The sequence below is a fragment of the Chelonia mydas genome, chromosome 2 (genome assembly GCF_015237465.2).
Source record: "Chelonia mydas isolate rCheMyd1 chromosome 2, rCheMyd1.pri.v2, whole genome shotgun sequence".
In the NCBI taxonomy this organism is placed as follows: domain Eukaryota; kingdom Metazoa; phylum Chordata; order Testudines; family Cheloniidae; genus Chelonia; species Chelonia mydas.
The window spans coordinates 237823720-237841641 of record NC_057850.1 but is presented as its reverse complement, the minus strand read 5'-3'; the positions used below and the strand labels follow the sequence as shown (position 1 = coordinate 237841641).

The 17922-nt window shown below is 40.9% G+C and overlaps 1 long non-coding RNA gene across 1 annotated transcript; it reads right to left on the bottom strand.

Moving 5' to 3' along the window:
* Window positions 1-267: 267 nt before the first annotated feature.
* LOC122464367 lies at window positions 268-9383 on the bottom strand. Its single transcript, XR_006288316.1, has 4 exons — window positions 9373-9383; window positions 4923-4926; window positions 4076-4090; window positions 268-386 (listed from the first exon to the last, which is right to left on the bottom strand). It is a non-coding gene; the product is annotated as an uncharacterized LOC122464367 (long non-coding RNA).
* Window positions 9384-17922: the final 8539 nt, after the last annotated feature.

Genomic DNA, 17922 nt, shown 5'->3' with positions numbered 1-17922 from the left:
GGCTACTTGAATCACAGCAGTCCCCACAGTAGATTTTCCCACTCCAAATTGATTCCCGACTGACCAGTAGCAGTCAGGCATTGCAAGCTTCCACAGAGCTATCACCATTCACTTCTCAACTGTCAGGGCAGCTCTCATCTTGGTATTCCTGTGCTTTAGTGTGGGGGAGAGCAACTCACAGAGTTCCAGGAAAGTGGCCTTATGCATGTGAATGTTTCGCAGCTACTGGGAATCATCCCATACCTGCAAGACTATGCACTCCCACCAGTCTTTGCTTGTTTTTTCCGGGCCCAGAATCGGCGTTCCACTGTATCAACCAGCCCCACTGCCTCCATGATGCCCCAAGCGCCACATCCTGTGCTTTCAGCAATGTCTGTGTCCATGTCCTCCTCACAATTGTCCTCCCGCTGGCGGCTCTTCCCCAAGTTCTGCACATACTGCAGGATAACGCGTGAGGTGTTTACAATGCTCGCAACACAGCGGTGGGCTGAGCGGGCTCCATGCTTGCCATGCTACGGCGTCTGCACAGGTAACCCAGGAAAAAAGGCGCGAAACGATTGTCTGCAGTTGCTTTCACGGAGGGAGGGAGGGAGGGAGGGAGGGGAGACTGATGACATGTACCCAAAACTACCCGCGACAATGTTTTTGCCCCGTCATGCATTGGGAGCTTAACCCAGAATTCCAATGGGCAGCGGAGACTGCGGGAACTGTGGGATAGCTTCCCACAGTGCACTGCTCTATGAGTCAATGCTAGCCATCGTACTGAGGACACACTCCGCTGACTTAATGCGCTTATTGGGGACTTACACAATCAATTTCAATTTCTAAAAATCGACTTCTATAAAATCAACCTAATTTTGTAGCGTAGACATACCCTTAATATCATCTGCGAACTTGCTGAGGGTGCAATCCATCCCATCATCCAGATTATTAATAAAGATGTGGAACAAAACTGGCCCCAGGACCGACCCCTGGGGCACTCCGCTTGATACTGCTGGCAGCTAGACATTGAGCCATTGATCACTACCCATTGAGCCCGACAATCTAGCCAGCTTTCTATCCACTTTATAGTCCATTAATCCAATCCATATACTTTTTTAACTTGCTGGCAAGAATACTGTGGGAGACTGTCAAAAGCTTTGCTAAAATCAAGATATATCATGTCCACTGCTTTCCCCATATCCACAGAGGCAGTTATCTCATCATAGAAGGCAATCAGTTGGTCAGGCATGACCTGCCCTTGGTGAATCCATGTTGACTGTTCCTGATCACCTTCCTCTCCTCCAAGTGCTTCAAAATTGTTTTCTTGAGGACCTGCTCCATGATATTTCCAGGGACTGAGGTCAGGCTGACCAGTCTGTAGTTCCCCGGGTTCTCCTTCTTCCCTTTTTAAAAAATGGGCACTATATTTGCCTTTTTCCAATCGTCCAGGACCTCCCTTGATCGCCATGAGTTTTCAAAAATAATAGCCAATGGCTCAGCAATCACATCAGCCAATTCCCTCAGCACCCTTGGATGCATTAGATCTGGACTCATGGGCTTGTGCATGTCCAGCTTTTCTAAATAGTCCTTAACCTGTTCTTTCACCGCTGAGGGCTGCTTACCTCCTCCCCATACTGTACTGCCCAGGACAGCAGTGTGGGAGCTGATCTTGTCTGTGAAGACCGAGGCAAAAAAAGCATTGAGTACTTCAGCTTTTTCCACATCATCTGTCACTAGATTGCCTCCTGCATTCATTAAGGGTCTCACACTTTCCCTGACCTTCTTTTTGTTGCTAACATACCTGTAGAAACCCTTCACATCCCTTGCTAGCTGCAACTCCAGCTGTGTTTTGACCTTCCTGATTACACTCTAGTATGCTCGAGCAATATTTTTATACTCCTCCCTAGTTATCTGTCCAAATGCAGAGTCTGGGTATATTCTAAGCATAACTTGCTTTATTTACACATATACAAGAATCCTGGAAAAGAGGCAGTCCCAAACTGCACACAGGCAATCTACTCTTCTGGAATATTAGCCCACACATTGATGCCAAGTTCCCAAGAAGCTACTCTATCCCAAGAATTGCCTCCAGATACAGACCATAAAGAAGACAGCCAGCTCTGCTGTCTGCTACAGTTTCTCTGCGACCTGAGACCCGTCCCAGTGACATGTAATAATATTTAATCATATTCAAGCAGACAGGCCTAGGAGCTATGCCAGCTTCTGAGGGGAAAGTGGGGGTAGCAGGAATCCTTTCCTCTAAAGGGGGATAATAAATAATGACAATGTGATGACTGCAGTGATTGTAACTTATGAGGGATTCCAACATGTAGTGGATCCTAAACCTGTCCTCAAGCTTCTCCTGTATGCTGCCAAGAAAGCAGAAAGCTAATAACTTTCCAGCAGATGAAAGACAGAGGAAAAAGAGCCCCTGTTCTACATTATCATATAGTAATAACCCCCTCAAATTCACAGTTTACATTACCTTGTGTTTGGAGTTATTTCTGTTGAATAATGTAGCACTTTTCATGCAAGCATCTTAAAGTGCTTTATTATCTTTCATGAATTAAGCCTCATAACACCCCTGTTAGGAGATATTATTGTCCCCATTTTACAGATTGATAAACTGAGGCACAGAGAAATTAATCATTGCCACAATAATTGCTGAGCAAGCCAATGACACAACTTGGAACAGGCTGCAGGGGTTCCCTTTTCCATTCCTTGTTCTACATCTTACCCTTCTTGAGGAATCACCCAATGTGCTCACCCCGATTCCTCCCCCACCATGCAATTCAACTCCTGATCTCATCGTCTTAGCACTTTTTTAGGCTTCTGAATGACAGCTCCTTTAACCTTTCAAAAAGAGCTGTAAAACATATGCCTCACACTAGCATGACTTTGAATAATTTTTCTACAAGTACAGAATGCAACAGAATGAACAGAGCACACATTCATTCATTTTTACATTATTGGAAAGTCTTTATATTCTTCTTCTCCTCCCGCATATTTGCTCTGGGGATACATACTCCCAGTGAAGAGCCATAAATATTCCATTTACTTATGACACAGTTTAAAATTAATTTCCGGACTAAATCTGAAGATAGAAAAATCAGATTATTTAACTTTTAGCACTGATAACAAGATGTTCCCCATTAGAAGCACTTTTCTAGGCCAGGCATATGAATCTGTTAAGAAAATATTTTAACAGTGCATTATTTAATGCCCATTTACAATGGGATTCTGGTAGAATATGAAGAATAATAAATAAGTTCATTATTTTTCAAAGCTATTACACAAAGAATAACAAATGATTTCAGAGTGGTAGTAAAAACAGCGTTATCAGAAAATTAAACTCCGTTGAATAGTTGGAGGTGTGAGCCCTAACTGCATTATGAATTGAATCTGAGCTGCAAAATCTGGGTGCAGTAAAGGGAGGGTAATTGACTTCAGTGCTAGTCGGAATGCTGGACTGAGAACAATGGAAACTGAAAAGCTCCTTTTGTCCATGGAACAGGAACAGCACTGGAAGCAGCAGCTCAAGCTTCCCCACTTCCTTGCCGTGGAGGGAACATCTTTAGGAGCGAACAAGAGTTCATCCTTCATAGACCACACACTCCATTCTCCACCTGCTGAGCTTGGCAATAAATGTGTCAATTAGTTCCAGGCATGATTATTTTTTATGATGTTGACACATGCACTAGGAAATGGCATTGCTACTTTATTTCAGGCACTGAACAGTCATTAAATGATAATGGTGTTTCGTCACTGCCAAGCCAGGTGAAAAGCCAAGAAGTGAAAATTTCTATATATAATTGCTAACTCCAACACCATCTTCCTTATATACACAGTTATTTCTTTTCTCCCTTTCTAGCATCTAATCTATATGCAATTGATAATTCTTTGATTTCAATTTATGACCCTTGCTATGGATTCTACATGGAAAAATCTCAGACTACAGTGATGGGCTTCAGGGCCATCTTCATGACTTTGGAGGCCCCGGGCACACTGTAAATTGGGGGGCCCTGACCACATTACGGTAGGAAATAAATAGTAATTTTTGTCTTTAAAATTTTATTGAAAACCAAAAGCTGACCAAAACCAAAAATCTCTTTTGGTAGTTTTGCAAGCTTCTCCTGCTCTTCAGCTGCTTTTTTTTTTGGCAGTTCCACTTGCATATGAATGTTTCATTGCATGATCTGAAACTGGATAAAAAAAAATTTATACATTACTGCTAGGGCCCCATTTCAGCAGGGGACCTTTGGCATGGGCTCAGGATACCTATGATGGGCAGAAGTTTAAAAACATAGATGGACCTCAGTGAGTTCATTCAGCTTTTATTATACTTTTTCTCACAGAAAACGCAGGTTGAAAAGTTAAATTTATCTTCCTACAATTGCAAGCATAAACAGGTGGCTAATTTTTTGCCAAATATATAATGCAGACTGAAGTGACTTTAGCTCTGTAACGTCTAAACAAAAACGTTTTCCAACTCTTGCAGGAGGATTGAATCAGAAAAATTTAGAAAAAAAAAGTAAAGTAATTTTCATGCTTAGTTTTTATTTATGTAGATTACAAACATGTACTTTTTGTTGAAGCATTACCACTTACTATCACTTTACCAGTGCACGCTGTATTCTAAACCAGTGAAAGTGTAAAGCCTTGGAAAAATGGGAAATGGTCAACTGGCACAAAGAGTCCAACTCTAAGTCTAGAGATCATAGACCAAGATTTTCAAGGGTGACTAGTGATTCTGGCTGCTTCAATTTTGGGGCGCTTAATTGGAGACAGCTCACAGAGAATAGATTCCCACAGGCAGCACTTTCTGAAAACTAAGTTCCTTGGTGGTGTCTCAAGCTGAGCACGTAAAACTTTAGGAACCCAAAAATCATTAGCCACTTTTGAAAATCTTTCTCAGAGGGTTTATAGCACAGGGCATAGACTCCTCTTTTTGTCTGTACCCTTGAGCCCAATTCATGGTAATGAGAGCTACTATCAAGCACCCAGAAGAAAATGTAGCTCGAAGTGTAAAGATTAACTTCAGTAGGAATTTTGTTGCATTCACACTGAGTGCATGTAAACAACCTGAGATTAAGTTTAAAGGTCTCTTAGTACCACATATTTAATAGAACTTGGACCTTTTATCCCAAATTATGTGTTCCAACATAATTTTAAATGATCAGCTGCTACTTTTAAGTGATTTTTGCAGAGCCTTGTCCTCTAATGAAAACCCCATTACCCTCTTCTAACTTGACTGAGTTTAGTGGGCTTCTGAAAGATATTAATTTAAAAACAAAAAAGACAAGATTTAATGAACTGTGAAAATACTTTAAGTCTGTAAGGAATAGCATTGGAAAGCACTTAATAAAAGGGCCAAGTATGTGAATGGAACTTTTGAGTCTTTCACTTTGTTAGAAAGTTAAGAAAAATAAAGTTCTAGACAGATGTTTATATTAAACCATCCATACATAGCTGGCAGTCATGAATGACAAGTACTATATTTCTCATGTCACTGCCTCATATTGAAATTTTCATTCTTATAAAATTAGAGGTAAAATTGAGATCATTGGAGACATCAAACATGAAACCAAACATCAGTGTATTCATACTGTGTTTAAACAATTTTTAAATATTTTACATATAGAGAAGAATCCACTAACACTGAGTTTATGTCAATAAAGTTGCTTTTCAGCAATACAGTTTAATTCAGATTTTATCTGAAATGAAACAAAATCTGCAACCCACATTAAAGAGAATAGAAAGGAAGCAGAAGTGCAAATATTCTTATGAGCTTTGGCCTGCTAAATCTTATGCCTGTAATTAGTAAGGTCTCCCCTGCCTCATAGGAGATCTTTGTGAGAGAAAGGACTTGGACCATGTCTTTGGAAGAAAAATCTTTCAGAATTTCTTTACAGGCATCACTAAGAAATGGTGAAAGTCTCCTACCCTTTAATTTTCTGAGTCAGAAAGGGGTTTTAGTGATGTTAATGGCAAGGGTTGCAAGAGAAGTCAACATTTTCACATGTATGTCCTACTCTGACATATGGCTTTAAAACTGGCATCATAAATGGGATGTTCATTGTGTATCAGTAATTTCCACATCAATTTTGCTCAGTTTTTAAGTAATTTTTTTTCTGAGTGGGTTCTTTCCTGGCTGTACATCATCTCCATCCATTGATTTCAAATTATATTTTGTGTTGCATCCAGTACTTTCAAAGGAGGTTGCATTGATGCTGCAGAAGGTAGAGCCAAGACCTGCAATTGGAACAATTAACTGTTTGGTTGATGATGAGTGAGAGAGAAGAACCCACATCATTACCCCAAAAGTTGGGTTGGCTCATCAGTGCTAATATAGGTAAAAAATGTATTTTAGTCCTTAAAGATATGCCTACATTGCAACTGGGAGGCAGGTGTGATTGCTGTGTGTATATGCACACCCAAGCTAGCTTTGATAGAGTGAGCTTGCTAAAAGTAACAGTGAGAAGCACCACAGGCTAGCCACTCAAGTACACCTCCCAACTGTAGTGTAGATAGATCCTAAAATGAGAAGATATGATTGTAAATAGACATCAGGAGCTGATTGGTGCCAAATTTTTTATAATCACTTCTGGGTGAAGTGACAAAGGATCACCAGAAAATCTTAAATCCTTCTTGAGTCCTCAAAACAGGGCTTAAAAGGGACTTAAGTTATGCAAAGACCTACATTTCACCCTTTTCAGAGCAGAATCACACCGTAAACAGGAAAAGCTTCTACTAAACTACCTCATAAAATGGAAAAATATTCCTTTTATTTTTCCAAGAATTTCCAAGAACTTTACAAAATAATGATATTCATATTAGTATCTTTACCTAAAATACCACAGAAACAGGAAAGTTAATAATGGGTGAGCAGGTGGGTGCCTAACAGGAATGGCAGTGCAAATCCCAAAGGGTATTTCAATGGATTCAGACCTTACAGAGATTACTGTGCCTTGTTCTGCTAAAAATGGGATTTTTTTTTCCACCTCCCATTCTGGAGCACATGAGCATGCCCCTACACACACAAAATTACAAGTAAAAGAGAAGAGCGCCAACTATAAACAGGATTATTGTTTTCTACAGTAGACGAAGATGTCATTGCATATATAATATGTTGTAATTAATCCTTCCAAGCTTCCCTGTCTACACAGTACAACATAACTATAGGTTGTCTGTCACCTAGTGACTTTTGCAGGTGAGTAATTATTATGATAATTAACAGTTAGAGAAATTACTAGAACAGCCCTATAGCCTTTTACATAAGGAAGATTTGCTATTTATTGTATGAACTTTGCATTGTCACTCAAAATCCATATTTTTGTGGCCTCCTTCCCAAATCAAAATTACTGACACAGCCTTGCATAATCCTGGAAGAGAATACTATTTATCCCCGCCTTTGGCAAATAAACAAATATTTAAATACAAGTGCTGTAGGAAAGCTTATTTGAAGCTTTTGAAAGTATGAAATGTAATACTGTACGCAAAACAGGAATAGTAAGCTTGGCTTGGAGCTGCGAGGGTGTAGGTTGGGAGTGCGAAGTAATTGCACCTCTGGGGTGTTAGGAGACACCGTCTGTCTGTTAGTTTATTTGTTTATAATGTTGCATGCAGGTATAGTTCTTCCAGAAGGAGGAATAGCAGTTTTAGCATCAGCTCTCTGAGGGATACAGACGCATTTGATCATTTTGGAATTTTGCTACTTGAATTTTGACACTGCCTCAGTCCACTTGTATTTTACAGTTAATAAATCAGACTATAAAGCAATGGAATTCTTGCCCAAGATGTTTTTATATAAAACCAGAAGCCAGACAACAGAAAAATTAAACTACCCAGTTATTGTCACTTATGTGGTAACCTTGCAACTACTGGCTATATGGTCCAGTGCATCAGAAAGTAGAATGGGACTCCAGAGGCCTGATTTCTATTCCTGGATCTGCCCCTAACTTGCTGTGTGATCTTGGGAAAGTCACTTCAATTTTTGATACTTCTCTTTCCCCTATGACCCTTTATCTTTCCTGCCTATGTAAACTAGACTAGGTAGGACTGTCTGCTAGGTTTAAATACAGTGTTTAGCATTGTTGGTAGGAACCCTAATCAAGGCTCCACTGTGCTAGGTGCTGTATAGAAATGTAACAGAAAAGACAGTCCCTCTGAAAGATCACAATCCAGACCACAGCCAGGACATAAGCAGACAAAACTGACAAATATGGTGGGAGAATGAGGTAACAAAATGAACAGAGTGGAGCAGAAAAGCAGAAGTCACTGCTCAACCATTGTCTAGCCAGTGGAATATCAGAGTGACTTGTGAGCCTCGCAGTAGAGATAGTTTTAGGAAGGATTTAAAAGAGAAGAATATCACCGGGGAGTGTTTCCTGTGCATGGAGGGGTGACATGGGAGAAAGGGCAGAAGTAGCTGAATCCTGACACCTTTGAAAACAGTGGATATCCTGGCTATTAGAGTTGGCGACGGGACAGGGCTGTTTCATGGCAACTTTTGAGGTTTCAAAGTTGACTTTAATTTCACACTGGAAAAATGAAATTATACTTAAATGCCCATTTTCAGATAAAAACCCGAGTTTTCCACTTCAGGAAGAGGAAGTATATAATCCAGTAGTTAGAAAACTGGGAGATCCACATTCATGTCCTTGGTGTGCTTGATTCAGAGCAGGTTTTGTCATCCCAGATCATTCAGAATCACCAATCCTAGGCCAGCGCCCTCACCACCAGACTACCACATGTTAAATTCACATTTTCTTCTCCTTCCCACCCCCTCTGATGAAATTTCATTTCATCAAAAGTGTTCCAAGCAGCTCTACTGTGGATGGTTGCTGCCCTCATCAGCAGAGTGAAGGTGCAGATCACAGCTTGATAAACAAATAGATCCGAGAGACAAGAAATAGGGTGGAGTTAAATGAGGAAGGGCCTTGAAGGTACAGACCTAGTGTTTGTGTGTGATGTGGTGGAGGAGGGGGCCAGCAGATGGATGAAAAGGGGGAATGGAGTGATGTGGTTAGAGTGACAAGACAGAAAAATAATCTTAGCAACAATGCCTAGCATCAAGGCCAGCGAGCAGTAGCCAAGAGACACAAGGTGACGGCTCTCACAAAAATGTTAGCAGTCTGGACAGAAAGAAATGGTGACATATTAAGAATAAATATCTAAGTAGAAACTGCAAGAATTAGCCAATGAGATCTTGGTCTCAGTTGGAGCCTCTACATATTCCAGTAATATCAGCAACAGTAGGAGCAGGTGAATCTCAAAAGGTTCAGAAGCTGGGTTCAGATGAGCATCTAAGAGTTCAGATAGCCACTCAGCCAAACCCGCTACCAACATCTGAAAAATGCTGGGACTCAGCTGCTTCTTCAGCTGGATCACCGTGCTGCTGTGCACAGCCTGTGACCCATACACATGCTTGTGCTCAGGAATCGTGATGGCATTTATCAACTAGCCCATGAGGTAATGAGTTACAGTCCTGCAGTCTTGGAAATTACCCAGGCAGACATTTCCTATGACCACTTGTACCCACAGGAGATAGACGCTGCCACTCACCAATGCGGACAATAGGTTCTGTGCATGGAGGGTCTATAAATGGCCCATACGGGTGGCTGAATCTCTCTTCTTCCCACCCAGGTGGTAGTATGCAAAAGGTGTGTTTACAAGACCATGTGTGTGCGTGTATGCTAAAACGAAGGGATGTGGTTAAAGGTCCTTGAAAAAAATCAAGGTCTTTCAGACATATGTAAAACTCAGGGGATCCAAAGGAGGTAAACGGCACGTGTGTAGTTACCCTTGGTCTCTGCTCTGCAGGTAGGCACCATAGATTGGCAGAGCAAACCAGCATTCTGCTCATATTAACTTCAGTTGGTTTCCCAATGACTTTGAAGGGTGGTAATTTGAGAGAGCCCAGCAAGCTCCCCAACCACCCTCCTTTGTTTCGCTGAGCTGGAAGCATGAGTTTCCACAGGGTTAGGCAAGCAGGGGAAGAGCATGTTGCAATGGTGACACTTCCCCTTCCACTTTTCCTAAGGCCCAGATATACAGGGGCAGCCCCTTGAACACATGGTGATGGAGAGGAGCAAGGAGCTCTTACTTAGCAGGTTTCTGTTTGCACTGGGGTGTATCACTAAGCACAGTTAAATTATACAGAAGAAATCAAGCATGTCTATAAAGGACAGATAATTTAAGAGCTGCACTGTGTATCCTCTTCCCTTGAAAAGCTGACCTGTTTATACCCTGGAAATATCAGCTCTGAGCACCAGCCTCTTAGCACCAGTCCTCTCCAACATAGCTGTACTGAAGTAGTAAATGCTACATTAGATTACAACAGGATTCCTTAGTCTTTGCGTTTTAATCATATGACAAATTAGATTGAATTTGCATTTACACAGCATTTTATGATGTAAGCTTCTTAATATACTGCAGCTTGATACAGCAGTGAATTGCATTATTCCTAATGGGTCATTAGTTCTGAGATTTAGTATTTGATCTTGTTTTATTATCTTCCCTAGCTATAGTCTATACCTAATTTTTCCCTGAAATGAACATTATTGATTTACTTATTAAATACTGTCTGCCTAGTGTGAATTTTTCACACCAGCAGTATGATGAATTCTTTTTAAAAATAATGATTATCTGCAGCACAATGCTTGAAATACTGGCTTCATAAGGAGTGTTTCAATGGATTTCAACTAAACACATTGTATTAAAAAATGTCTTGTACCTTCTTTACAAAATGCCATGCACTGATTGTACCTCTTAGAGAAATAGTACAATCAATACATGATTATATTCTTTAAAAGTCTGCCCATTTCAGGTTTTGGGGTTGTTGGGGTTTTTTGTTTTGTTGTGTTTTGGGCTTCTCATCTACAGCAGTTTAAAACCCATTCCATGTTAGGTCTGGCAAAAAAGTAATTGATCAGATTTTAAATTAAGATTTTCATGAAAGAATTTCATTTAGATTTAAGACAACAGTCACTTTATAGTGTGTTAACAAACTTCTAATTCACTATTCAAACATACTGGTAGTTGCTACATACAATACTATTTTCCAACAACCAGGACTTTTTACACATATTTTATGCACTGGGGTGAAATCGTGGCCCCCACTGTATTCAAAGGTGTCAGGATTTTGCCCTGTGACACTCTGATGTAAGTAAGGACTGAATAAAAGCCGAGAAAAGATTTGGAACACAATTTTGAAACCTAGGTGCCTAAAGTTAGGCTTCTTAGGGTACCATTTAAAAAGCATTTAAGTGACTTAGGAGCCTAAGACCTCTGAAAGTCAGCGGATTTAGGCTTCTAAGTGAGGAAGAAGTTTTTCAAATATTACTCCTAAATCCACATTTAAGTGTTAGAGCTGGTCAGAAAATGTGTTTTTCTTCTGTAGAAAATTTTGATTTTCCACTCAGAAAATTAAAAATATTTCACTTGGGGTTGAGTTAACCCAAATCACAATGTTTTGGTTTGATGAATGGAATCGAAACATTTTATTTTAGATTTCAGAGTGGTAGCCTTGTTAGTCTGTATCAGCAAAACAAGGAGTCCTTGTGGCACCTTAGAGACTAACAAATTTATTTGGGCATAAGCTTTCATGGGCTAGAACCCACTTCAGCAGATGCATGGAGTGGAAAATACATGAACAGGTATAAATACATGAAAAGATGGGAGTTGCCTTACCAGACAATTCAATTAAAGTAGGATACCAAGGGAGGAAAAATAACTTTTGTAGTGGTAATGAGAGTGGCCCATTTCAAACAGTTGACAAGAAGGTGTGAGTAACAGTAGGGGGAAATTAGTATGGGGGAAATTAAGTTTAGGTTTTGTAATGACCCAACCACTTCCAGTCTTTATTCAGGCCTAATGCGATGGTGTTCAGTTTGCAAATTAATTCCAGTTCTGCAGTTTCACATTGGAGTCTGTTTTTGAAGGTTTTTTGTTGAACAATTGCCACTTTTAGGTCTGTTATTGAGTGAGACCTTGGGAGACAGGCCAGTCCTTGCTTACAGACAGCCCCCCCCAACCTAAAGCAAATACTCACCAGCAACTATACACCACTCAACAAAAACACCAGCTCAGGAACCAAACCCTGCAACAAACTGTCCACATATCTATTCAAGGAACACCATCATAGGCCCTAACCACATCAACCACACCATCAGGGGTTCGTTCACCTGCACATCTACCAATGTGATATATGCCATCATGTGCCAGCAATGCCCCTCTGCCATGTACATTGGCCAACCGGACAGTCTCTATGCAAAAGAATAAATGGACACAAATCTGACATCAGGAATTATAACATTCAAAAACCAGTAGGAGAACACTTCAACCTCCCTGGTCACTCAATTACAGACCTAAAAGTGGCAATTCTTCAACCTGCTCCTGTATTTTCCACTCCATGCATCTGATGAAGTGGGTTCTAGCCCACGAAAGCTTATGCCCAGATAAATTTGTTAGTCTCTAAAGTGCCACAAGGACTCCTCATTATTTTGTTTTTGGACACTTTGACTTTAAATGTATCCATCTGTGCTGCCACAATACCTCATGGCAGTTATTGTTTGGTTTCCCTCACACCCTAATTGTCTCCAGCAGGTTGGGATCACTGGCTGGACTACAACTCCCATGATACACCAGAATTTCCCCTATTGCTGAACCATTGGAGTGCATCCTCGGAGTGACGTGGCTCTGATGCATCATGGAAGATGCAGGCCTGCTGGGGAGTCTGGCCCATGGCAGATAAGGAGAGCATTGGCACCCAAACTAAAACTGCCATGAGTTTTTGCAGCAGTTCAGGAGGACACAGTTTAAATGTTGAATCAGGCTAAAAAACACATTTACATTCAGGCATATCAAAACACTTGCTCTTGATCAAAAGTGTCTAAATGAAATGTTTGACATATTTCAAGTGAAAGTTTCAGTTATTGGGCAGAAGTTTGTGCTTCTCAGCTGAAAATTTGTCAGTCCCCCACCCTCCCGATAGATATATGCAAAATCAACATTTTCTGGGGAAAGACACTTTTTGCAAAAAACTCAATTGTCCCACCAAAAAAAATAGACTTGATAGAAGATTTTCTGATAAGCCCTATTGACTAATATTTAGGTGACTAAACAGAGACTTAGGAATGTAACTTTAGACAACTAGGTTTGATTTTTTTTCCCTTAACATTTGACATCATTTAAGTATGTCTTACTACATTGTATTTGCCAATAATTTTAGATGGTAGCTGAAGCGCATGGTTGTGAAAGTTGTACTAGCCTCTACCATTATAATCATTTCTGTGACATTTATTTGCATACCTTTAGACCAGTTGCCAGCTGGCTTTGGGTCAGATCCTATTCCCTTTGATGTCAATGAGAGGTTTGATGTATATTGATATTGTATGTATATTATAAAGTAATTTATATTTCTTATATGGGGGCAAGCAGGGGACTAGAAGTGCATATTATTTACTTTATAACTTGTCAAGTGGCAACAATGTACTCTGCACTTACAGCATCAGATATTAAGACAAGGCCTGGAGAAAGACAGAGAAGACACAGAAACCTACATGAAAGAGTCATTTTTGATTTAGAAATGAACAGGTTTGTGTAGGTGTTTGGTTTTGCAATTTTTGTTGCTTTAGCAAGAAACCAGTCAGGTTTTAAATTAATATAATAGCCAATATGAATAAGAAAGCTATACAAGCAACAAGATTTTTTTTAAAAAAAAAGCCTGATAAGATTTTCAGAAAGCATATCAGGTTTGGTGTCAGGTTCTTTTGAAAATCTGGCCAGATAAAAATAGCTTACTCTCTCTCTCTCTCTCTCTCTGTGATGGAATACCCCCTCTGTATTCATACCCTACACACTATTATAATAATTTTCGTACAAAATATACTTTGTAAGATATCATTTCAAAACTGATAACTTGCTGGTCAGTAACGTCATGGTGAAATGTATGCAGCAACATTATATGCAAAGTTATGACCATAAGTTGAATTCATGTCTGAACTGTATTTACCAGAGAAGTCTGGGAAGTGGGGAAAGATAAAGAACAAGCTGACGGCCCTAGACAGGTGTCATCAAAGCTGATGGTCCATCATGTATACAGTGGCCATTCTTTGGGATGGAAGGAGGGGAAGACAAGAGACAAGCCAAATCTGCATTTCAGCGTACGTAGGTGGGGGAAAAAACACATCCTGGAACTTCCTCCACCCAGACTCCATGTCTCTTTGCTCTCAGCTGGAAAGAATTTTATACAGGGGTCACTCTCAGGAAAATGCATTTCAAAGGCTGACTGAACTATAAAATTGAGGGGCAAAACACCTCCTGTCCATCTCTCTCCTTCACCCAAGAGGACAAACGAAAACAGCCGTTGGACCTTGGGTCCAGATCCTGGCCTAAGAGTTTGGTCAGCAATGTCACTGGAGCATCTAGTAAGGGGACTCCATCTTGAACCAGGTCTAATATATTAAATTTAGAAAGTGTTTTATTTTTATTTTAACCATTTCTGACTTAACACCTCATTACTTGTACTCACTTAAAACCTCTCTTTGTAGTTAAATAATTTTGTTTTTCTTCTTTGATCAAAACTAATCTAGTGATGTGAACTGCATGGGTAGCGCCGCATGAGGTGGCAAACTATTGTATCTTGATCCCCTTAAAAGGGCAATGGACCCAATATGGCTGGACAGTTCAGAACACACATTTTGGGGGGGAAAATCCAGGATTGGAGTGTACTGGGGTCACCCTGCATGTGGAAAACAAGGCTGGTGGAAACCAGAGTGTGACTGGATTGTTTCTGGGAGGCTGCAGCAATACACAGACACTCATGGTGTGACCTGCATGCTGGCAGGCTGGTTGTGAGCAGCTCAGGTTGGAGCTACAGCACCAAAACATTGTGAGGCCCCCAGGGTGCATGGCAGGTGGTGACACAGAGCCTCACTGGTCTGGATTGCACCCTGGAATATCATACTCAGTCCTCCCAACAAGCAAAGCATTGTCATTAACATTTGCTTTAAGTTCAAAACCAGCTTTGATAGTGTCTACACTCCCAAGCACAACACCGTTTATCACACTGAACACTCACTTGTTCCCCTGGGCTGCGTGCTCCTGCTAAAGAGAACAAATCCTACTCAGTTTAGCAATGTGCCATAACCAAACATTTTTGAGGTTATTTTAAAAAACCTGGTTTTGATTGCTACAAATAAAAAGGGATATTTCAAGTTTCTCAAAGGAGGTGCCTCTGACATCGAGGCATTGTATGTAAAACTGGGACTATTCTGGTAAAACCAGAATCTATGATCACATTATTTTTTGGTTGTTTTTAGAAGCTTGAAATATGGGTATCAAAGTAACTCAGAAGAAATTTCCCCATGTGCAGATTACTCCATAACTGACCATTATGGAGATCCTTGCAACTTATACTGAAGCATATGGTTCTGGCCAATGTCAGAAACAGGATAATGGAATAGGTGAACCCATAAGTAGCCGCTAAAGTACATTGTTACCATAGCCAGGGTAGTCTTGAACAAAAGCTTTCATGTATATATTTCTCTGTATTTCCCATAATAAAATCAATAAAATTTTTAAGACTACATTCATTTCTACTAAGTCTGCCATCCTTGCTCAGCATTTCAGTAGTTTAGCTAATAAAAGGTAATCACTCCTTTTCATAGCTGTTACAGCTGGGGGCAGGGTGGGTAGAAACTGTTAAATTCAGCGTAGCTCTAGTTTCCAGAAGATTATTATACTTGGAGACAAAGCAATAGCTTTTCCCTCCCTCTCTTTTAGCACTAACTGGAGTGTCACTAGGAAATGTTATCTTTTCAGTAGTATTTAATGACCGCTTATGTGGCCAACCCAAACTAATAATCTTTAATTTAAAAAAAAACAAACCTTATTATCCTGCCAAAATGCAATGGAGGTATATGTGACTCACTTTTGGATACTGTAGTCATGAAGAAAGAAAGGAAGCAAAAGCAGTAGTTAATGCCTGCAATCTAGTCCCGCGATATTAATTACTGAAGATATGGGCATGACATGGTGTTCATTTGTTTCTCAGTGTGAGCTATCTTATCAGCTGTTACCGAATCACTGATTAGTGGAGACAGCCTCCAGATATTTTTCAATCCTGTATTGTTTGTATTGCTGACAGTAAATAGAACAGACCACTCTTCCTTTGCACAGTGTGAATTTTTAAACACATTTGTACTTTTCTGTCCTTGTTTGTTTCCTTCATGTTACTTCAGAGATCCTCATCAGTGCAGGCAGCTGAACAGAATCTCTCTTAGCAAGGCAAAAAGTGAATTGCTTACTATACATTGTAATCTACTCCTCACTTATGCAGTGCTAGTATTGCAAGCAACAGACACTCAAGTCATGAATCAGCCCCCCCAAAAAATTAGATTTAAAAACAAAACAATATTTGGGGGAGGGTGTTATTTGTTTTCTGGATTTTTAGTCTCTAAGGTGCATGCAGGTCACATTTTCAAACTTTTCTTTTCAAGCAGGAAGGACAGAAACTCAATTTTTTATAAATGAAACCGGAAAATCATCACCTAATCAAATACCTCCTGGAAATGAGACTTTAAGAATAACTGTCAAATACTGAGAGACTTGCAATAAAATCGAGAGTGTTGGCAACACTGCAGTGCATTGCACTATTTAACTCAGCAAGAGTTGCCACTACCTAACTCAAAAAACCTCCAAAATACACATTTACTCAATTGAAAGCAAAGGTATAATAAATATTGATGGGGAGACTTAAAAGGTACAGATTGATGATTCAGTTCATGAAAAAGTGTGGAGCCTCTACTGTACATGTCAGCAGCAGTGCTGTGAAGGCTGATCATGCCCCCAGAGCCCTGGTTGTCTAGAGAGCTGGCAAGCCCATCCCTACTTCCTGCTGCCAGCTCTCCTCCCATTGGAGAATGGGGATACCATTTGTGAAAACACGGAGGGTATGTTGACACTACAATAAAAAAACCTGCATCACCAAGTCTTAGACTCCAGGTCAGTTGACTTGGGCTCGCAGAGTTCAGGTTGTAGGGCTAAACAATGCAGAGTAGATGTTTGAGTTTGAGCAGGAGCCTGAGCTCTGAGACCCCATGACGGTGGAGGGTCACAGAGACTGGGCTCCAGCCTGAGCCCAAATAGCTACACTGCGATTTTTAGCTCTGTGTGCCCATGTTGGCTGACCCTGGCCAGCAATGGCCATGCTGCGGGTCTTTTATTACAGTGTAGACATACCCCATGTGGGCTGCAGGAGAGGGCTGTGGGGACACAGCAGGTCCAAACAAAACGTGAACTCGGGGCTACTAGATAAGCCTTGGGAGCAGACTGAACATGTGGACCCTACAAATCTCCATTTTTTTCAAGAACTAGCCACTGCCCAAAGGAAAGAAGGTGCCTTAATTCAGAACTAAAGGGCTGAGGCTGGAGTGGCAACTGAGTCTGTTTACTGATGGGGTGGAATTCCTGTTAGGTCCCACTTAGCATTGACAACTCTTGCGATTTTATTCTGAGTCTTTTTCTATTTGGTGTTTTTCTTAAATCCCCAGCTCCTGGAATCATAGAAATGTAGAGCTAGAGAGGACCATGAAAAGTCAAGTCCAGCCCTGTGTGCTGAGGCAGGACCAAGTGTACCTAGACCAGGGGTGGGCAAACTTTTTGGCCCAAGGCCACATCTTGGTATGGAAATTGTATGGTGGGCTCACAAAATTGGGGGTTGGGGTGTGGGAGGGCTCTGGCTGGGGGTGTGGGCTCTAGAGTGGGGCTGGGGATGAGGGGTTGGGAGTTCAGGAAGGTGCTCTGGGCTGGGACTGAGGGTTTCGGAGTGTGGGAGGGGGATCAGGGCTGGGGAAGGAGGCTGGGGGCATGGGAGGGGGGCAGACTCCGGGCAGCACTTACCTCAAGCAGCTCCCAGAAAGAGTGGCATGTCCCCAC